This window comes from Falco punctatus (assembly GCF_963210335.1).
Source record: "Falco punctatus genome assembly, chromosome: 8".
Classification (NCBI taxonomy): Eukaryota; Metazoa; Chordata; class Aves; order Falconiformes; family Falconidae; genus Falco; species Falco punctatus.
Window position 1 is genome coordinate 59456680 of NC_137588.1, and position 17957 is coordinate 59474636.

At 41.4% G+C, this 17957-nt stretch overlaps 1 protein-coding gene across 2 annotated transcripts in view; it reads left to right on the forward strand.

Annotated features, from left to right (window-relative positions):
• The window catches only part of ADAMTS2 (ADAM metallopeptidase with thrombospondin type 1 motif 2), a 252659-nt gene that overhangs the window by 113596 nt on the left and 121106 nt on the right, over positions 1–17957 (forward strand). The gene's annotated exons all lie outside the window — the stretch shown is intronic.

Here is a 17957-nt window from a genome sequence, read left to right on the forward strand (position 1 = left end):
CGTTCTTTCACATGGCAGGGGAAAAGCTCTATGATCAGGGCTTCATCTTGAGATTTATGAGAGCCAGCCACTGTCAGGGGAGAGGCGGCGGCTTTTAAGTCTGCCAGTGATTGTCTTGAAGTAGGTCAGTAGGTCATGCCCAGATATCTTCAGTTTCCTTTGAAATACAGCAATTGTAGTCTAGGTGTTGATAGGTCTTTTAAACCACAGGAAAGATAACATGTTCTGCATTTGTGTAGAACAGGAATTTCAGATGCAGAGCAGTTAGTTGTAACGACCGATCTTTGTATGCTTTCCTTCAGGGTTCAGTTACATTAAGTTTATTTTAATGAATATGTTATTGAACTTTTCACAGTAGGGTTTAGTGAACAGATTGGAAATTCTGAAAAAGATATTAGAACTGGGTGAATAATTCATAAAGAGTAATTTATTTTATGAATGTCACCTTTTTCTATTTTGAATTGCCTGGGAATAAAGCATGACTTGCTTGAATTTAGTTGTTAATTAAAATTATGCACCTAGTAACTTGTGACACCAGTCCTTACTTTGTAGCTCATTCACAAATGATTTGTTGTGAGCAGCTGATGTTCAGAAGCTCAGCTGTTACGCTGGACACAAAAATTTCAGGATTTATTTTTCCATTTTTTATTAGTTTATTTTAACTTGCTGATCTTTGCTTTGTTGAAAGAATTGACTAAGATTCCAGAGCATTCTGATTCATGAGTATATGAGAATATTGTAATATTTGCCAGAATTTCTTGTTCAGGCCAGCTGTTCTGCCAAAACATTATTTCATTAGAAGGCAGAAGAAGCAATTTCATTAACAAAAATAAACTGTCAAATTTCTTCCTGTCTTGTGCCTACTCTGAAACTTCTGATTTTCATAGCAACTGATATACAAAGGCTGTCTCCACCATGACAATGTTACCAGTCTCTTACGTTGACTTTTTCAGGCCTAAGCTTGCAGAGTGAGTAAAGAAGAGCTCTGACTTTTTTGTCTGTGTTCCTAATAATGGGTCAGAACAAGTCCATGTCGGGTCCAGAGTTTATCAAATTTTATATAAGATTATTGCTGCTTTGTGGGTTGTTTGTGGCTGTGTGTCTTTAAAACAATATTGACTCATTTGCACAGTAGCAAGAATCAGTTACCTTCAAATATTTTTTCTGTATTTTTCACAAAACTCGACATCTAATGAGAACCATGTATCTTTGCACTTTTTCAAAACTGGAAGCTAATGTAATACTTCCAAGCACACTGATCTGTAGAAATTGCTCCAATCTTTCTTTTGCCCATTATAACGGGCTTTACTAATGCACCAGATTGCAATATACAAAATTAAAGGCATTAGACATGTATACTGCTGCTTATTTGACAAGGCGCTGCCTATTGCCTACGCCAAGTTTGCTGGCTGCAATCGCTCTGGCTGCACAGTCTTTATTACACCGTGCCGAGGTTGGGAACTCCTGCAAGTTTGGAAGCGATGCTGACCTTATGAAACACCCTGTTTTGTTGCCTCTTTTTCAGTCTGTCTCAGTGATCAAGTTGTCATTGTAAATGCGATTTAAAATCCCATGAGAACTTCAAGAAGTGTGCATAATTTACCCCAACTATGTTTTATTTTGTTGGATGAGCACTGGAAGTGCAACTTCAGGAAAGCACAGACTGGCAACCCGTGCTCCCAGACTCAGCTGCTCCCCTGCCAGGTAGACACTTCCTGAAATAGCATTGCCTACAGGGATCTTTTGTCGCATTTGAATTGATAACTGGCAATCTGTTGTAACCTGTGTTGCTTTTTCATAATTTCTTGCATGGTTATGCCCTCTGTTTGACATGTGCCTCCCATATGGAGTCAGCCTCTGGGGCTCTGTGCCCTGGATTGTGCATATTACGATTGGACTCAGTTTTAAAGGTCTTTTCCAACCTAAATGATTCTGTGATTCTATATGCAAACTGCAGGAGGCAGGTGCCTGAGCCGCAGTGTCCCGAGCTGTGTAGCAGCACGTAGCTGAGCAATGTCGTCTCTGCCATGTGCATCTGGGTAACTACACTTGAGTTATGCAAGCTCAAGTTCTCCAGATGCTGCATATTGGCAGATCATAATTCTTTCTCATTACCTGATGTCTACCCCGCTTCTGGTTTGCTTTTGTATCTAGTCCTTGTGTACTGGGCTGTAGTTTGATCATAAGCACTGTGTGGGTTGTATATTTATGCATTGTGGGTTGTGTATTTATGAAACTCCTAACTCTTTACTCCTGAACTACTTCAGCAAAAATAAATGATAATACTGCACGTTTTCTCCCCTTTCCACTGCAACAGAGTCAGAGCAATAAGATAGGATCTGTTTAACATTTTCTCATTTGCTTTGTAGAATTCTTCCTGCTTTTTCTCTGTTTATGTAGGTGTCTAGTATTGTTCTTAACTGTTGATTGCAATATTTAGGTTTTCACAAAGTCAACATGTACTCAAATCTGTGCAGAAAATTCTTGGTTAATAATAGATCAGATGAACATAACCTGTTTTCATTTGACATTATACATCTGTAAACTGTGTGTATACAGGAGGCACATTGTACTGTCTGAAATGCATAAGACAAAATTACAAATATCTATGTATTTTTTTCAGTGCACAGCTCCTTGCACTTGGGTCACAGGAAGGAAGAAGAACAGATTCCAGTAAACCAATGTGTATTATTAATGAGCATTAGCTCACTCAAGAGGACCTAGATCTTATCAGTATTGCTCAACTAAAAAGATGCAAAACAGATCAGTGGAGAACAAATGGAAAAAAATCAGCCAATTAATTCACTTTTCTTCTTCTGCATTGTAGTAGAATGAGATCAGACACCCATAGGTGTGCCCTGCATGAAGGGACATGCTTTAAGCACAGTGTCCAAAGTCTTTGCTACAGCCGTGTGTTTTGATACTAAGAATGCTGTGAGTGTATGGTTAATCCTTCCCTTGCTAAGAAGAGTTGCAGGGTTAGCCCGACTAGTGAGTGAGGCAGGAGTTACTGGAGGAAAAGGCAGCAGATGGGGAGTCTCTTTCTAGGCTTCTCTATCCACATGTTTTCCATATGAATCAAATGGTTTTAAAAAATATTGTAGTCACATTAGACAGTGTGATCACATGGCCTGTGCTGATCTCTGTATGTATATGCACTGCAAAGCTGGTCTGTGGTACTGATATTCTAATTTAATGTTTTATTTTTTTCCCGTTAATGTCACAGGGGCCTCCTAATATCAGGCCTTGGCTGTCATTTTGGAAGTACATGCACATGCCAGGTATCTGGCGGTTCTTTGCATGCGTGCTTCACTGAGGGAAGATCAGGTTGAGGTTTGAAAAGCACATTTACTTACTCTTTTATGCATACGAAAATAAATTATATTTCAGCTCTTTTTTTAATGAGGTATAGTTAAGAGTCCCTGCATGTTAATTTTAGCCCTCTATAAAATTTGTGCAAGCACTGAACAGAAACCTACAAATACCCAAGTTTACCTTGGCAGAGTGCAAAAAGGAATTTGAAAGCAAATGGGTCTTTTGGCAATTTCCCCCTATGAATCACTTGTAAAATCAGAAAAACCTCTGTTTGCACACATCTTTCACTTGCACCAAGTGTCTTGATAGCTGCAGAGTCACGTGCAAGTCTCAGAGAAGCACAGAGTTCCAGACACTGCTGCTACCTGAAATTTGTAGTTCTTGAGGTTTCGCGTTTATAGCCCCATGGTTGTTTGGGCACGGGGGTTGAGCACTGAGGGCTCTGGCCATAGCGAGTGACTTTACTTTTCAAAAGGAAACATTAAGTAGAATTTTTAAGTTGCGATTTAGTTTCCCCCATGAGAAAGAAGCAATAAAAAATGGATGGTGCAGAGCTGAAGAAATGTTTGTTTCTTAATTGCTTCCTTTCCAAGGAAGTTAAAAAGGATGGAAATTAGAATAACTGCTGAAAGGAGAATTCTGTTATCTACTTCTGTAACCCCTGTTTTCCAAGGTTTGGCCAGTATTTATACATCTCTCTGCTGAGCTGTATTTTTGGCACCAAAATATCGGTTGTGGTTTGCATAATCATGTGATTCCCTTCAGTAGCTGCCTGCAAGAAAGCTGAAGTTATTCTTATTTTTAAAATGCAATTAATTTTAAAGCATTTTTCTAATTTAAAAGAAAACTCTGCAAGTTGTGGAAGAAAGCAAAAGTTCACTCCTGAGAGATATGTAAAGGGTCTTAGAAAAAGTCAAATTAAAAAAGGAAAAAAACCACTGTTCTCAATCCCTGTGAGACTGAACTAAAATGACTTTTTCTTTTCCCCCAGTAAACGATAGAAATTCAGTGGAAAACTCTGTAAGAAAATCCTTAAAAAAAAAATGATAGAAAAATGTTGACCTTCACTGCTCTGCTCACTTCTCTTGCTCCTCTGTGCCCAATGTAGGAAGTAGCTACCAAAGATTGTTTCTGTCAGAGCTGTGGTTAAGTGTCATTACCTGCAGTGACCAGTTCTACATGTACAACACATTTATGAATACAGAATTTAGTGAGTGATGAGCAAATTGGTTCATGCTAAAATAATTTGGTTCCCATGAACATAGTGATGTGTTTATAACCAAGGCTGCATTAGTATATTTAAAATTTTGTCTGTACTAATATTAGTTGATAAAGCAAAGACATCCCAAATGTAGTACATTGAAGATCACAAGCCCAACATAAAACCAGGAGTCTGAGGTCTGAGAGTACACAGATGTTTTAATAATCCCTCTCTTCACATGCTATGTTTTTTCCCAAAACAAGACCTCAGGGCTAATTAACCTTCCTGTACTTCCTGTCTTCCTCCTTTAAGATCATCCCCACAGGTTGAAAAATGACATCTCCTTCTCATGGTAATTTACCATATTTCTAAATGGGTGTTAGCTCAAATGGAAACAAAAAATGGTATCTGAAAACTCCTTAATGAGTCAAAGTGGGCTGAAGTACTTTCCCTTTGGTCCCTCTGAAATGGGCTGGTGATTTTGTAGAGAAAGAGGAAAGTCTGATAGCCTGGAGTAAGAGGAAGGCAAGAATCATATCTGAGGGCTAGAAGAATTGCCATTTAATTTTAAACCTTTGTAGAAAGACAAAGCAGGGGTGACCTGAAATGTTCTGGTAGCCTAGACCTCTTTCGAACACATATCTGGTTGCTGATGTGATCCGTTGGAAGTATAAACTCATCATCATCCTCTCTCTTACGAGGCACCTGTGCCCAGAAGAAACCTGGACCACTATACTGAGGGACACTGCTGGAGATGCCACTGAAGGCCCTATATGTTTGTTCTTCATGGGCACATAAGTGCCTATTTTGAAGAATGAGTAGTCTTCTCTGTATAAGCATGATGTGACCTCACCATACCTGGATTTTTAAATCCATCTGTAAACCTGAAAAACCTGGATGTTTCATCCATCACCACTCAAAACTTGCAGGGATGGCTTGCTCTGTGTTTCTGCCACCACAGGAGAGTGCTTGGCAGGCCAGGGGTTAATTCTCACTGCACAGTACTCTGTTCCAGAAGCTGGGTCTGATCGCAGTCTGCTGTCATGAGACTAAGTGGCCTCTGGCTTTCCAAGACGGAACAGGTTCCTTCCACATACTGTAATTCTGACTGATGGAAGGCTGCTTAGGAGGTTGAAATATGGCTTGGAATGACAGTACTTGTCTTCAGGCTCTTCTGCCAGAGTAAGCGTAGCTTGTTCTTTTGTGCTCCTCATGCTCCCCACCTCCCCTTGCACTTTACTGCTTTCCCAAGGTTTGTTATTCCTGTAGACCCAGGGAGAAGGTGGCTGTTTGCATTTAGTTCTTGTGCTGCTGACTGGGAGATGCTGTGTCTCCGCCTGTCCATGCTGCCTGAGTGCCGGTTCGGCTCCGGGAGATCTGGCGAGTGGCCAGTCCTGCCCGGCTGCTGACCACAGCGTTGCTACATCACTGCCCTTGGCCGCCTGGCTCTCCGAGGCGCGCTTCTCCACCAAGCACAGACGCGAGGGAAGAAGAACAAAGCAATCACATTTGTCTGTTTACTAAAGCAAATCTAAGTGTTGTGCCATCTGTTCTGCAACTACACAAACCCCAGCGAGCTCTTTGGAAAAGGCAGAAAATATGTTCAGAATCTGGGGAAAAGATGGATGTGAAAAGAAGGTGCTGAGAATTGGTAGAAGCCTGGATAACACCAGAACAGACCAGAAATAACAAAACAAAAACTTGAAGTAGAAAACACAAGAAAGAAAAGTGCCTTAAAATGGGGGGAAGTCCAACACTCATTAAATTTTTCTCCTGTGCCTTCCCCACTGCCTTTTGTGTGTGTGTTCATTTTTTCACGTTGATTCTACTCAGGAGAGCAGATCCAAATTCGGATTCAGTAGTTCGGAAATGCTGTGATGCAGCAGGAGCCTGCAACACCGCACCCTGCCATGCTGCTGGGGGGGACTGGTCCCTCCCCGCTGATGAGAAGTGCCGGGCAGCTTGGGGTTGATGCTGGCATCCCCAGCCTAGCATCGGGCCTCCTCCACCTGCTGCCAAAAGTCACAGCTGTGATCTGAAGCACAGCTGTGTGTCACTTTGCAAAAGCCAGGAAGGAGAATCGCAGACTGTGTGAAAAATTATAAAATCTGGAAAACTTTTTAAAACAACCTTTATAGCTTTGTGAAATTCCTCCCTCCCCAGAGTTCCGATGAATGCCGTGGAAGTCTAGTTGTGTTAAGCTCCTTATCGCACTGCAGCGGCTGGCCTGGGTTGGTGGCCATGCTGGTGGCGAGCAGCTGGAAGAGAGCATTGTTCGTTGCCAGCTCTTTGCAGCAGAGTAGCAGAGGGATGCAGCACATAAGGTTGTATCCGTTAAAGCTCCTGCTTTGTAAACCGAGAACTGCAGTATGGTTGGAAGTGACACTGATGCCGAGAGCTACTTGGAGTATGAGGTTTTGCTGGTAGGAGAGGAAAGGCTATCTTGTGGTTCATGCTCTGGACTGCGCCTTCAGGACATCTGGTTTCCCATCTCTGCTGCTGAGTTCCTCCATGTCCTTGGAGAAGTCCTCCAGTTTTCCCGCATCCTGTTTCCCCAGCAAGGGATGAGGGATTGCTTTCCTCCGGCACAGTGCTGTGAAGCTCCATAGGGTTGGCAGTTACCATAGAGATGAGGTACCTAAATAGAATTTGAAACCTGTTGAAGGATAGCTATGAAACCTGACGGTGTTACCAAAAGAACAGCTCAGTTTTGGTGGTGTTGCGTGGGGCAGCTACAACAGGTTGTAAAACTGTCACAGTGGGTGTAAGTACTGTGAAACCAGGGTCAGCTGGAACAGAGACTTGTGAAAATAAAAAGCTACCAGTACAAACTCAACCCGTAAATATGAAGTAATACCACTAGTTAAACAAATAAACTAGAAGAGATTTTTCTCTTTAGGATCCTCTGGGCATTTTCATTTAATAAAGTCTTTTGGTCTGGCAGGAGTCCAGGACCAAGAAGTCCAGACCTGCTTCTGTTCTTCCTGGGGCACCCTGGAGCTTCTGAGGCTCCTCACTGTTTGTATTAAAGGTCTTTAATTTGCTATGAGATATCAGCTGGAGAATGAAAACTACGGAGTTACTCTGTGATTTGTTTTAGGCAGAGGGAGGCAGGGGAAATCATGTTTTAATTTAGTTGATGCTCTCTCTTTAATGTGAAATGAAGAGATGACTTTCAGGTATTCCTCATTGCACCATTAATTGTTTTCCTGTTTTTCTCATTCAGATTATTTAATGTCTTCAGTCTCCCTGTGTGAAATGTGAGTTGTTTTAAGGTTCTGGTCATTCCCATTCAACTTCTTTGGAAACGTCTCAGTTTGGTTGTGTTTGCAGGCATCCTGAAGCCAGTGTTTTCAATGCAGCTATGCCACTGACTTGTGTAACAAAATAATGATGCCATCTGTCTTATCTTTTTTTATCTCATTTTTAATCATCCTTTTTTTTCCCCCCCCTCCCTCTTTCTTGGTGCTGGTTGGCTTTGATTATAGAGTGAGAGGAAATCTTCATTGAACTTGTTACAATAGTCATCCGCCCCTCACCTGAGTTAGAAGTAGCTAATTTAGGACTCTGTAAGATGTGTAGGTTGGTTAAATGCTCCTGCCAAAGCATTTTAGTTTTTTGTCAGTGTTAGCTTCCGTTTAACAGTTTCCTGTGTATTCATTCCTTGATCTTCCTGAATTGTGTCTGTTGGGCTCCTGATAGTGATATCTCTAACCAGAATCGTGTAGTTAGCAGCAAATTTAAATTGGAAAAGTAGGGATTTTGTTGACCTTTGTTGTAGTTTTTCAGAAATGTTGGAAGTTCATCCTGAAGCTCAGTGGCTCACAGGTCATATGGCCACATCTTATCACCAGGGTGTTCATCTGTCTGGTCTGGGATGCACATGAGTTGGTTGGAACCTCTATTTTCTGCATGAGGTATGTTCCGCTGTCAGGCCCTGGACACCACCCCCATGTTACCAATGGGTATCCTCATCAGCATTCTGAATGCCCTCGAGGAACACAGAGCAGCAGTGTTTTGCCCTGTGGTGGGTATTTGTTCTTCCTCTAGGCAGGACTTAGAGGTACGATTGCAATAACTGACTTGGGTTTGGGTGGTGGAGCTGAAACAGATTATTTGATAATTTCTTTTGAAAACTAACATTTTTTTGCATTTATAAGGGGAGATAACTGGCTTTCTTACTCTGATATTTCCTCTGATCCAGATTCCTGGCTTGTAGTTCTTGTAACTGTATTTGGACAATTGACTTTGAGAAGTTTGTAAGCATTGTTGCTGGCTCAAGAGCTACAAATGTTTGGGTTTTTTTCTGTCTGCCTAGTAGTCTAAATTAATAATGTCTGTTTAATTTTAAAGCAATCTCATGAGATTTACAGGCAACGTTAAATAAGAAAGGCACATCATTTTATGGAAGACTTGTAAGGTATGAAAACTGCCTCTCGAAGAACTTCCTTGATATCTTTTGTGGTAATAGTATTGTCCAAATAAACACATGTCACTTGTAAACTTACCAGAATGTGTGGTGGCACTAACCCAGCTCTACTGGTGTGAATATACTAGCCCACTGACATATGGTATGTAACTTGATTTCTGGTAGTTCTGAAAGATTTACAGGCTGATTTATGCTTCTTCCTTTGCATTTATTTTCCATACTCTCTTACTTTCAGGCAGTGCTTCTTTCGTAGGCTCCATTTGACTCAGCATATGTTGTGTTCAACTTCTGACTATCTAGTTGCTGCAAAAAGGTTGGGGCTTAATTTCTATTTTTTTGAGAAAACAGGCACTTTTCTTTTAACTTTTGCATAAGGAGTGCTTTTTGTTTTCCAAAATAAAAATTATTAACAGTCTACCTTCTACTTCAACACTTGCTATTTTTTCATATTTCTGCTGTTATTATGGAATCGTGGTTGTATCCTTTAGGGTTTTGTGTGTGCATGTGAGTATTTTAAGTTCTTTTCTGCTGCTTGGAGTTTGGTGAAAAGCTTGAGTTACTGGAGCCGTAGTCTAAGGAACAGGCAGAGGGAACATTCTTGTTCTTCACTTCAGACAGTATTAAATTGTTAATAGCTGCGGCCTTGGTGGAGTGGAGGAGAAAAATATCACAGCAAAAGTCATAAAAACCAGGAGGTGATCAAGATGAGGGAAAGAAAATCACATGAGCCATGCTGTGTTGGACCAGATGTCCATGTGAGTCCTTATCTTCTCTTCAAAGCTGGCCAGTAGTGAGTGATTGTCTTTGGTCCCTTAGTGTTAGTAGCCTTCTGTTTTCTTAGTAGATACTTCCTATGGCAGGGGGTTCCTCCAAAACTGAAATGTGTGTTGTATGAAGCCGTACCCCCATCGCCTGTCACGCTTGTTGGTCTTTGAATCCACACACTGAATCTACAGCTCATGTCCTCAGCCATGATGGACTGTCTCTTTTGACTTGTCCTTTAATCAGACTGGGAACGTTAAAACAATGCCATGATGAAACTCCTGGTCTGAACTTGCCACTTGTCAGTCAGAACCTCCGTCCTCATGCCCACAATGCCCACAAGCACCAACTCCTCAGTGATTCCTAAGAGACCTCCAGACATGCTGTGAGATCCTCAGCATTTGCTTTAGCAGATTGCCATATGGATGCATATACATGGCCCTTAAGGAACGGTATTCGTTTATGTGTGAGTGCACTTTATCTCACTTGTAACAGTGAGCAGGTTGCTTCAGGTGTCTCTGGGTGGTCTGTCTGGCTTCTGTTTCTGTGGCTGGCATGTGAAGGTAGGGGTGGAGACCTCCAGCTTCTTCCCAGCAACAGCCAAGCTCCCACTGCCCTGAACTTCCCTTTGCCTCGCTGGCTCGGTCAGGACCAAGCAGAGCCTTGGGAGAGGCTGGGCTCTCTTCGCTCAAGCAAAGGGCTTGAAGAAGAGGCCCAGCTGATGTTTGATTTTGTTTTTCCAAGGACATAGATCACCAGGTACTGCCAAAGTTCCCAGAGCTTGGTTTGGGCTTCACTGATGTTCTTTATTTCTTCCTCTGCAAAATTTATTTGTTATCGTGCAATGCTAAAATGTATTTGTTATTGTGCAATGCCTAAGCCTTGTTCCTTGAACTGTATGTACTAGTATAATATAAAGAATAAGGAATGTTAATTTACAGATTTTTAAGGACAAGCTTTTGAGTTTTTTTGTTTTGTTTTGGGGAGGTGTTATTGTTTTTTGAGCTGCATAAGACTGCCTATAATGTGGCAGGCTAAAATTTCTGTCAGAGTTTCTCTTTTTGTTTTTGTTTGGTATGTCCAAGCTTTTCTCATCAACAATTCTTATTCTCTCTATGCTTTCAAATCTTGGAGAGTTATCATATGCTTCCCTTCTTCTTTGTCATACAGACAAATAGTGCACATTATTCTTTGATTTAATCCTTCTTAATAAGCCTGTTCCTCCAGGGATTAATTATTTTAGTTTCTGTACTGAATCTTGCACTTTGTTGACATCTTGTACTGAGAGCCTACAACTGAGTGCAGTATAAAATTGAAAGCTCATCTCTCATTAGTTTTTCATGCTCTCATTTGGATAAACCCTTTCCAGGTTCATTTCTCCAATACAGGGTGAGAGAAGGAAGGTTAAAATAACCCTGTCTATAGGATGTGGAAAGGAAAAGGAGCTCCAACTGTAGCAAACTTTTGGTACTTTTGTTTCCCCTCACCCTTATGTGCATCCAGTTGAAGTAGAACTTGCATTTAGCAGAGAAGGACCCTGTCTGATTTCCAAGCCGTGGGTAGCTGCATTAGTCACCCCTGGACCTGTGGCCAGATTTGGTTTTTGAGCTGTTGCATGGAACAGTGTGAACTGGGTGTGAGATGCTCTCTCCCAGGTGGGAATTTTTACCTGCTGGGGGTCTTGCTTTCAGTGTAGTCGCAGACATCAGAAGCTGTGGACCAGAGAGACTTGGTTCTGCCAAGATGTATGTCTTTCTAGGATGGTGATTTTGGGGGTAAGCTTCCTGAACTGCTCACTGTGTGGTTGCGTGAGCACTGGGGCTGCTGTGCGAGAAGGGGTGGCAGAGCACAGCGGAGGAGGAGCAGGTGGGAATGGCCCAGGCCAGAGCTGCAGCTCACACACTCATTGGAATATGAAATGTTGCTACAGTGACATCTTCTAAAGGGAAGATTTAGGATTCCTACAGTGTAATTTGAAATGACTTCAAATGCTAAGTTTCAACTCAGATGAATTTAATATATTAAAACTTCTTTTAATATAATAAACCTTTTTCTCCAGTTTGTGGTCTAGATCCTTTAATCTTGTTTACCATAGCAAAGACCTAGACTCTGTTTCCTACCCATTAATGGATCTGATCCAGCTCTGCTGAATTCAGGATGAAGACTGGTTTTGGGAGGCTGCAGCGATGCTTTAGTGAAAGTCTTTGGCCTCTCCTATATAGAAGGTCAGACTAAGCTGCTTTAATATTTATGAATCCATTTATGAATCCTGGCTTTGAGATTTATGAATGTGACACCCGTTGACTTCAGTGGATGGTGATTTGGGCCTTAAGCAAATATGCTTTTTGGAAAGGAACTTGTGTAGCAACCATCCCATTTTGTGAGAGTTTGAGCTGAAGACCTTTACAGTGGGACCGGTTTTGTTTTCTTGCAGGATGTCAATTCATTTTTGTTGCTGAGAGTAGGACTCGACTACACATTTTGTCAAAGTGACCTCAGAAATGTTTTCTTTCAAATGGTTCCTCGTGTTAAAACTTTTGGATCTTGCTGTTAGCAAATTCATGGACTTGATATTCATGCTTTTCCTCCCTGAAAGATTAAAATTGAGAAACTCTGTTGCAGGGAACAGCAATTACTATTCCCTGCTTGCAACAACAGCAATCAAATTTACAGTCCCCTGAGTCTGCAAGATCTGCCGCATTTATCATTTTCATTGTTAACAGCTATTTAATAACTCACTCTTTCCCACTTGGAATTACACATGCCTGTGGACGTCAAGCCTAAAGACTTCCCAAAATATTCTTGCTTAAGCATTATTTTAGCTAAAGGAACTTCTTGTCTCTGTTTAAAAAGCTACTCGGCTCTTGCAGCTGAACTCAATGGAAATGAGGTTCCTGCTGTTGTGGTGGAGGCATCTGAAAGTTGGAAGCTAATCTTGCAAAGGTGCGATGCTGTTTCCCTGTATAGCAGCTGCAGGGAAGTCTGCTCTGAGTTCACCCGCTCTGAAGTTTGTTACACTTTTGCAGGCTGCACTCTGTATTTGCCACAGATACTAATCTTGCAGAAAACCATGGTTTTTTTGTATTACCTAAACCTTTTGAAAATGAGATTTATGTCTTGTGATGTACCAGGATTCAGAGGTGAGCAGCTGCTAGGATGAGGCAGAGACAGGACATTTACCAGAGGGAAGTGGTCCTCAGGGTTCTGGTCCTGGTCTCCTGCACTGCTGCTGGCCCTAGGCAGGCACTGAGCAACAGAGGTGACGATTTGGTACTTTTCTTGTAAAGGCAGAGAAGTTGAAAGCAATGTTTTTACTGTTGTTCATGGGTAAACACCAGGCACTGTGGCCAAGATGCTTGTCTTGAAATCTGCTGGTATTGCTTTGTGAAATCACTTTAATTGTGTCTGTTTTCTTGATGGCTCAGTGAGAAAGAGACACAATCTGTCTCACTATTGTGTCTCTTAACCACAGAAAACCCTTTTGAGTTTCTAAAAGGAGTTATACCATACACATCCAAGATTTGGGTCCAGATTCTCATCTGCTATAAATGAATGCAGTTCTCCTAACTTCAGGTTATATTGGCTGCAGATTTGTCCCACTGCTATTATTAATCACACCTGCAGTTGTGTAGTGACTAAGCTAGGCTCCAGGGTCAAAACTATTTTTGGTAGCAGTGGAAGTATGAATGGATGGATACCCATCCTCCCTTGAGCTACCAGGACTGTATGAGAGCAGCCTTTCGTGAAAGCACTCTGGTACAAATAGCTGTGGTATGGTGCTTTTCATTAGTGAATCTCGAAGTGCATTAAAAATGGGACCTTATCCCCATTCTACGGTGGATAAATAGGGACCCTAAATAACATATAGTTTTTACAGGGTCACCCAGCAGGCTCTGCCTCTCTGTCAGTCTGTCTGTGTAATTGCTGTGTGTTTACATTATTTCCTCCCTTATTTTTTTGAGGTTATGTGAAAATAGAGCAACTTAATTGCAAGCTGACTTGAAAAAAAGTGGAAAAATACTCCTTGAGACTTAACAGTAGTAAAAATAGGTATGCTTAGTTAAAAACTTTCTTTTTCTCCCCTTCCCCATCCAGACTGGGACTGCATAAATTGGTCTAATTTTACAGCAGCAGAATACAGCACAGTACGTGGCAACATGTTCCAAATGGTTGCTACAATTCTTTCAGTACCTTCATCCACTGTAAAGAAAGATGAATTTGCAGCACTGCCCAATTATTCTTCTGCAATACTTCGGTAGTTCGAGGCATGTTCTCAAAGAATTAAATGCAAAAATGACATAAGAAGCTCTTTTTTGCATTGTTATCTATATGAATGAGCTAAATAGAAATAAAATGCCAAAAATCAACGTACTGTGTGATTGGGAATGAATACATTGCGGAACTGAAAATGTTGAGAGAGCCCATGTGGGCAGGGGTGAGTTTGGAAGGTCCGTGTTATATTCTTAGTTGTGCTGCAGACATCCTGGGTGATCTTGCTCCGCTCATTGGAGCTCCTAGTGCATCAGGTTCATTCTAAGGTAATTGAACTAATATTTCTGTACTTGACATTAGTGTTGGGAGGACACATCTGTTGTTGTTTGCAAAAGGATGTTCCTGTGGTTCTAAGGCCTAGGGAAGGATCATAAATAAAAATAACATGTAAAATTTGCTTTCAGATTCTCTGCTATACTAGTGCCAGTGTTGGTCAAACATGTGGTTGTGTATTTAGGGTACAGGCGTACTGATATAAAAATAGAACAAGACCTTGTCCAATATGCTGCCCTGCAAATATAAATATTTTCTCTTTCAAGTAATCTACAGAGTATTTTTTGGCAACTATACAGTGAAATGCAGGTCTCTCCTCTCTGCTTCTCTGTGAATTGATTGTTGAGAGGATCCCATGTTGCAAATTCCCCTCTGGAGGCTTCATTGACAGTGCAGGGAGTGCAGGCTCTGAACCCAGGCGCTGAGGTTAAATATCAGATAGTTTGAACCTCCATTTGGTCTCAAGAAGATCACTTGAAATTCAGAACTGTATTTAGACTTTGTTCATGCACAGATATGTCATGTGGCTTGTTACCTTTTTCAGAATCAAACACTAAAAAAAAATAGAGTGCTCTTTCTTTACAGAAGTGCCGTTTCTAAGAGTTTCTGAAACACTGTTTTTGAAGGTTACAGATTTAATTAACTAAGCAGACACTTGGATTTTTTTATATTAATTTCAGGTTTGTTCACATCTAGTTTTTAGCTTCTTATCTGTATCATGTGCTTGGAGATTGGGAAGTAAATCTTTCTTTATATGGCAATGAGAAACTTTGTAAAGCTGTACTAATGAGGAAGAAAATGAACATTAATTAAACTCGCAGTTACAGGATGGGCTGAGGCTCTGGAGTCCTGAAGTAGCAGCTAGATGGGTTACTTCATTACAGCCTAGAACAGGGAGCTGTGATGGGAATGGCAATGAGGAGACAATTAAGTTGCTCACCAAGTGCAGAGCCAGCAAGACATTTAATTATCCACAGGATCTAACACTCTAAAACCTGGAGTTTTCTGTAGATTCAAATATACAGGCAGTCTTTCTGTCAAAATAGACTTTTAAAGAATGTCTTTAGAAATGCAAGAGGGGTTGGGGATGTTAAGGAGACTGGAGAAGAGACCTGTTTTTCAGCTGAGCTCTGTGGTGTGGTGGCAGACTGTTGGTAGGTCTCCCGGGCTGGAGAGGAGGTCTCCCGCGTGGTGGATGGGACTAGTGTAATTACCTTGGGCAGACAGCCCGTGTGGCCGCTGCCAGTGCGGGTATCTGTAGATCCTGAGGTTCTTGAAAGCCTTGGGAGCAGGCCTTCAGGGATGTGCGGGAGCCCTGTTACCCCAAAAAGAGATTAGTGGAGCTCTAAACCCTGGCCCTATGTATTGCAATGGACTCGTTAGTGGCTTATCAATGTAATTCTTGTCTTAATTAGACAGGACAGTCACTCTCTGCCTTCCTTATGAACTTTTTCCCGTGTGGCTTTCACTTCTAAATAACTGCCTTACTAACCTTACTAGAGGTTTTGATTCTCTGAACTGCAGTTTCCTTTTGTCTTCTGCTGTAGTCTTTAATGCATATTAATGAGTGCTAAGCAGTGCTTGACTTGAGTAATTTGCAGCTGGGCTCTGGAAACCCCTGGAAGGAAGGCCTGGGGATGTCCCACTTTGGGAAATGGTAGGATATTATAGGCTTTTTGCTACAGTGTGGTGCATTCCAAAGGCAAACACTTTTTCAATTAATCTATATTTTTATTAGTCACAGGACACAGTCGCTGCTGCTATTGTTATTTAGCAATATTCCCGTATTAAATTTAGTTTCAAGTTAGAACTCCCAGAAGAGGAGGGGAAGAGGTAACAGTGTTTTTTTTGAGAACTGGAAATCCTTTCCACAGAGGTGCTCAATCCCACACCTAGTTCTGCATTACACAGCACGTGTGTGGCTTCAGGGTGGCAGTGCAGGGGAGGGACTGCTAATCCGTAACTCCTGGAAATACGGCAGTCCTGGGGTGGGTGATGAGCTGTACAGGATAGAAAAATGCTGTTGCTAGCAGTTACTTTTAAGCTCTAAGTTTGTGAAAGTAACTACAGTTCTTCTGTTCAGAACTTGAGGAAACTGGTAACTGAAAGGCTTAATTCTGCCTTCACGTCCTCTGGAGTAAATGTCTAGACAATGGCCCAAGAATTTTCTGAAGTCCTTCTAGTCTAACCTGTGTCAAAGGGAAGGCACAGATTTGATCAAACAATACAGCATTTCTGTTTTAGTCATTGAGAGGCATTCTCCAGGAAATTGCAGAAACTTTAATGCTCTCTCTTGTCATCATAAACTTGATGGTTGTCTGACAGATGTCTTGGCATGACTGACTGGCACAAGGGTGATGGCATCTGTGGGTAAGAACAGGACTGATGAGTAAAGGGCATGAGCATACCCCTGCTGCCAGATGCCTTTATGTTGCTTGCTTGGCTGTGTGCAACACTGGTGTTGAGTTGGTGACTAAAAGCAATCTCCCTTTCATGGTGGCTGTTTGATGGTGTTCTGAGTAGTATCAGAAAAAATGCATTAGGCAATTCATCTTGAGATTTTCATGTTCAAAGCACTTGGCAAAAAAAAGACAAAGCAGCCCTTGTAATTATCTTGCAAGACTGTTGTTATGCTGGTTCAGAGGTGGAGAAATGGAAGTAAAGAGGTTAAATGTCTTGCTTGAAGCAGCAAGGAAGTGTGTGGTGGAGACATTCAGGAGCCCCACGTATTTCTTAATGAATAATTTATAACTGTGGGTATATTATTAGGCAGATGGCTTGAACTGTGGGTTGCTGTAGGAACTCTGCCTTGCCGTCTAAATGAATTTTTTTAAAGTCTTAACCAGCTATTTTTTCTTATTTTATTTCATGATAATGTGTTGGCTAAATCAAAGACTGTGTAGGATATACAATATATATATCTAATTCTTTAACAAGTCAAACACACACTAACTTTTTCCTAATAATTCTGACCAAAAATAATTGATGTGTTTCTCAGGACTAAAGGAAAAGAGAAAGTCCAGTGTAGTCCCAAGATTAAAATGAGAAAATAAATATTCAGCTGTGTTTGAAGGTTCAATTTGTTTCTTTCTACACTCCAGTGGAACTGGGGAGGATACTGCCATGGGGATGTTCATCGTGGTGTTGTGTCTGTCCGAGAAGCAGAGTATGAAACAAGGCCCTGATGGATGTCCTGCTATTTGGCAGTGTTCAGTGCCACATGAATCCCCCTGCATGCAAAAGGGTGAGCACCAGGCACAATGATCTGCAGGAAACATCAGCATTTGACCGCTGGTTTTATGTCTTGGGAATCAGCATTCAAATCTCTTTTGCTTAGTCTTACAAGTCTGTCCCAGGGTGTAGCCTTCATTTTCTTAGGGGGGGAGTCTTCACTCTGACCAGATGTTTTCTTTTCCAAAAGGCCAGTATGCCCCGAAAGCTGAAGTTCACCTATAAAAGTTGTTTTTCTGTCTAATCAGTTCAACTACTGATTATAGAAGTTGCCTATCTGTTACTTTTCTTAGAAGATCAAAATTCTTCCAAACTCCCATCAGTACCTCCTGCTGCATACAGTGTACAGCAGTGGTTGCACCAGGATCCTGAGGTATGGTCTGCACTTTAAGATCTGGCACGAGCTGCTTAATTAATAGTAGGTTTAATAAACCCAGAAATACACATGAACATATGTGCAACCATGCAGCTTAC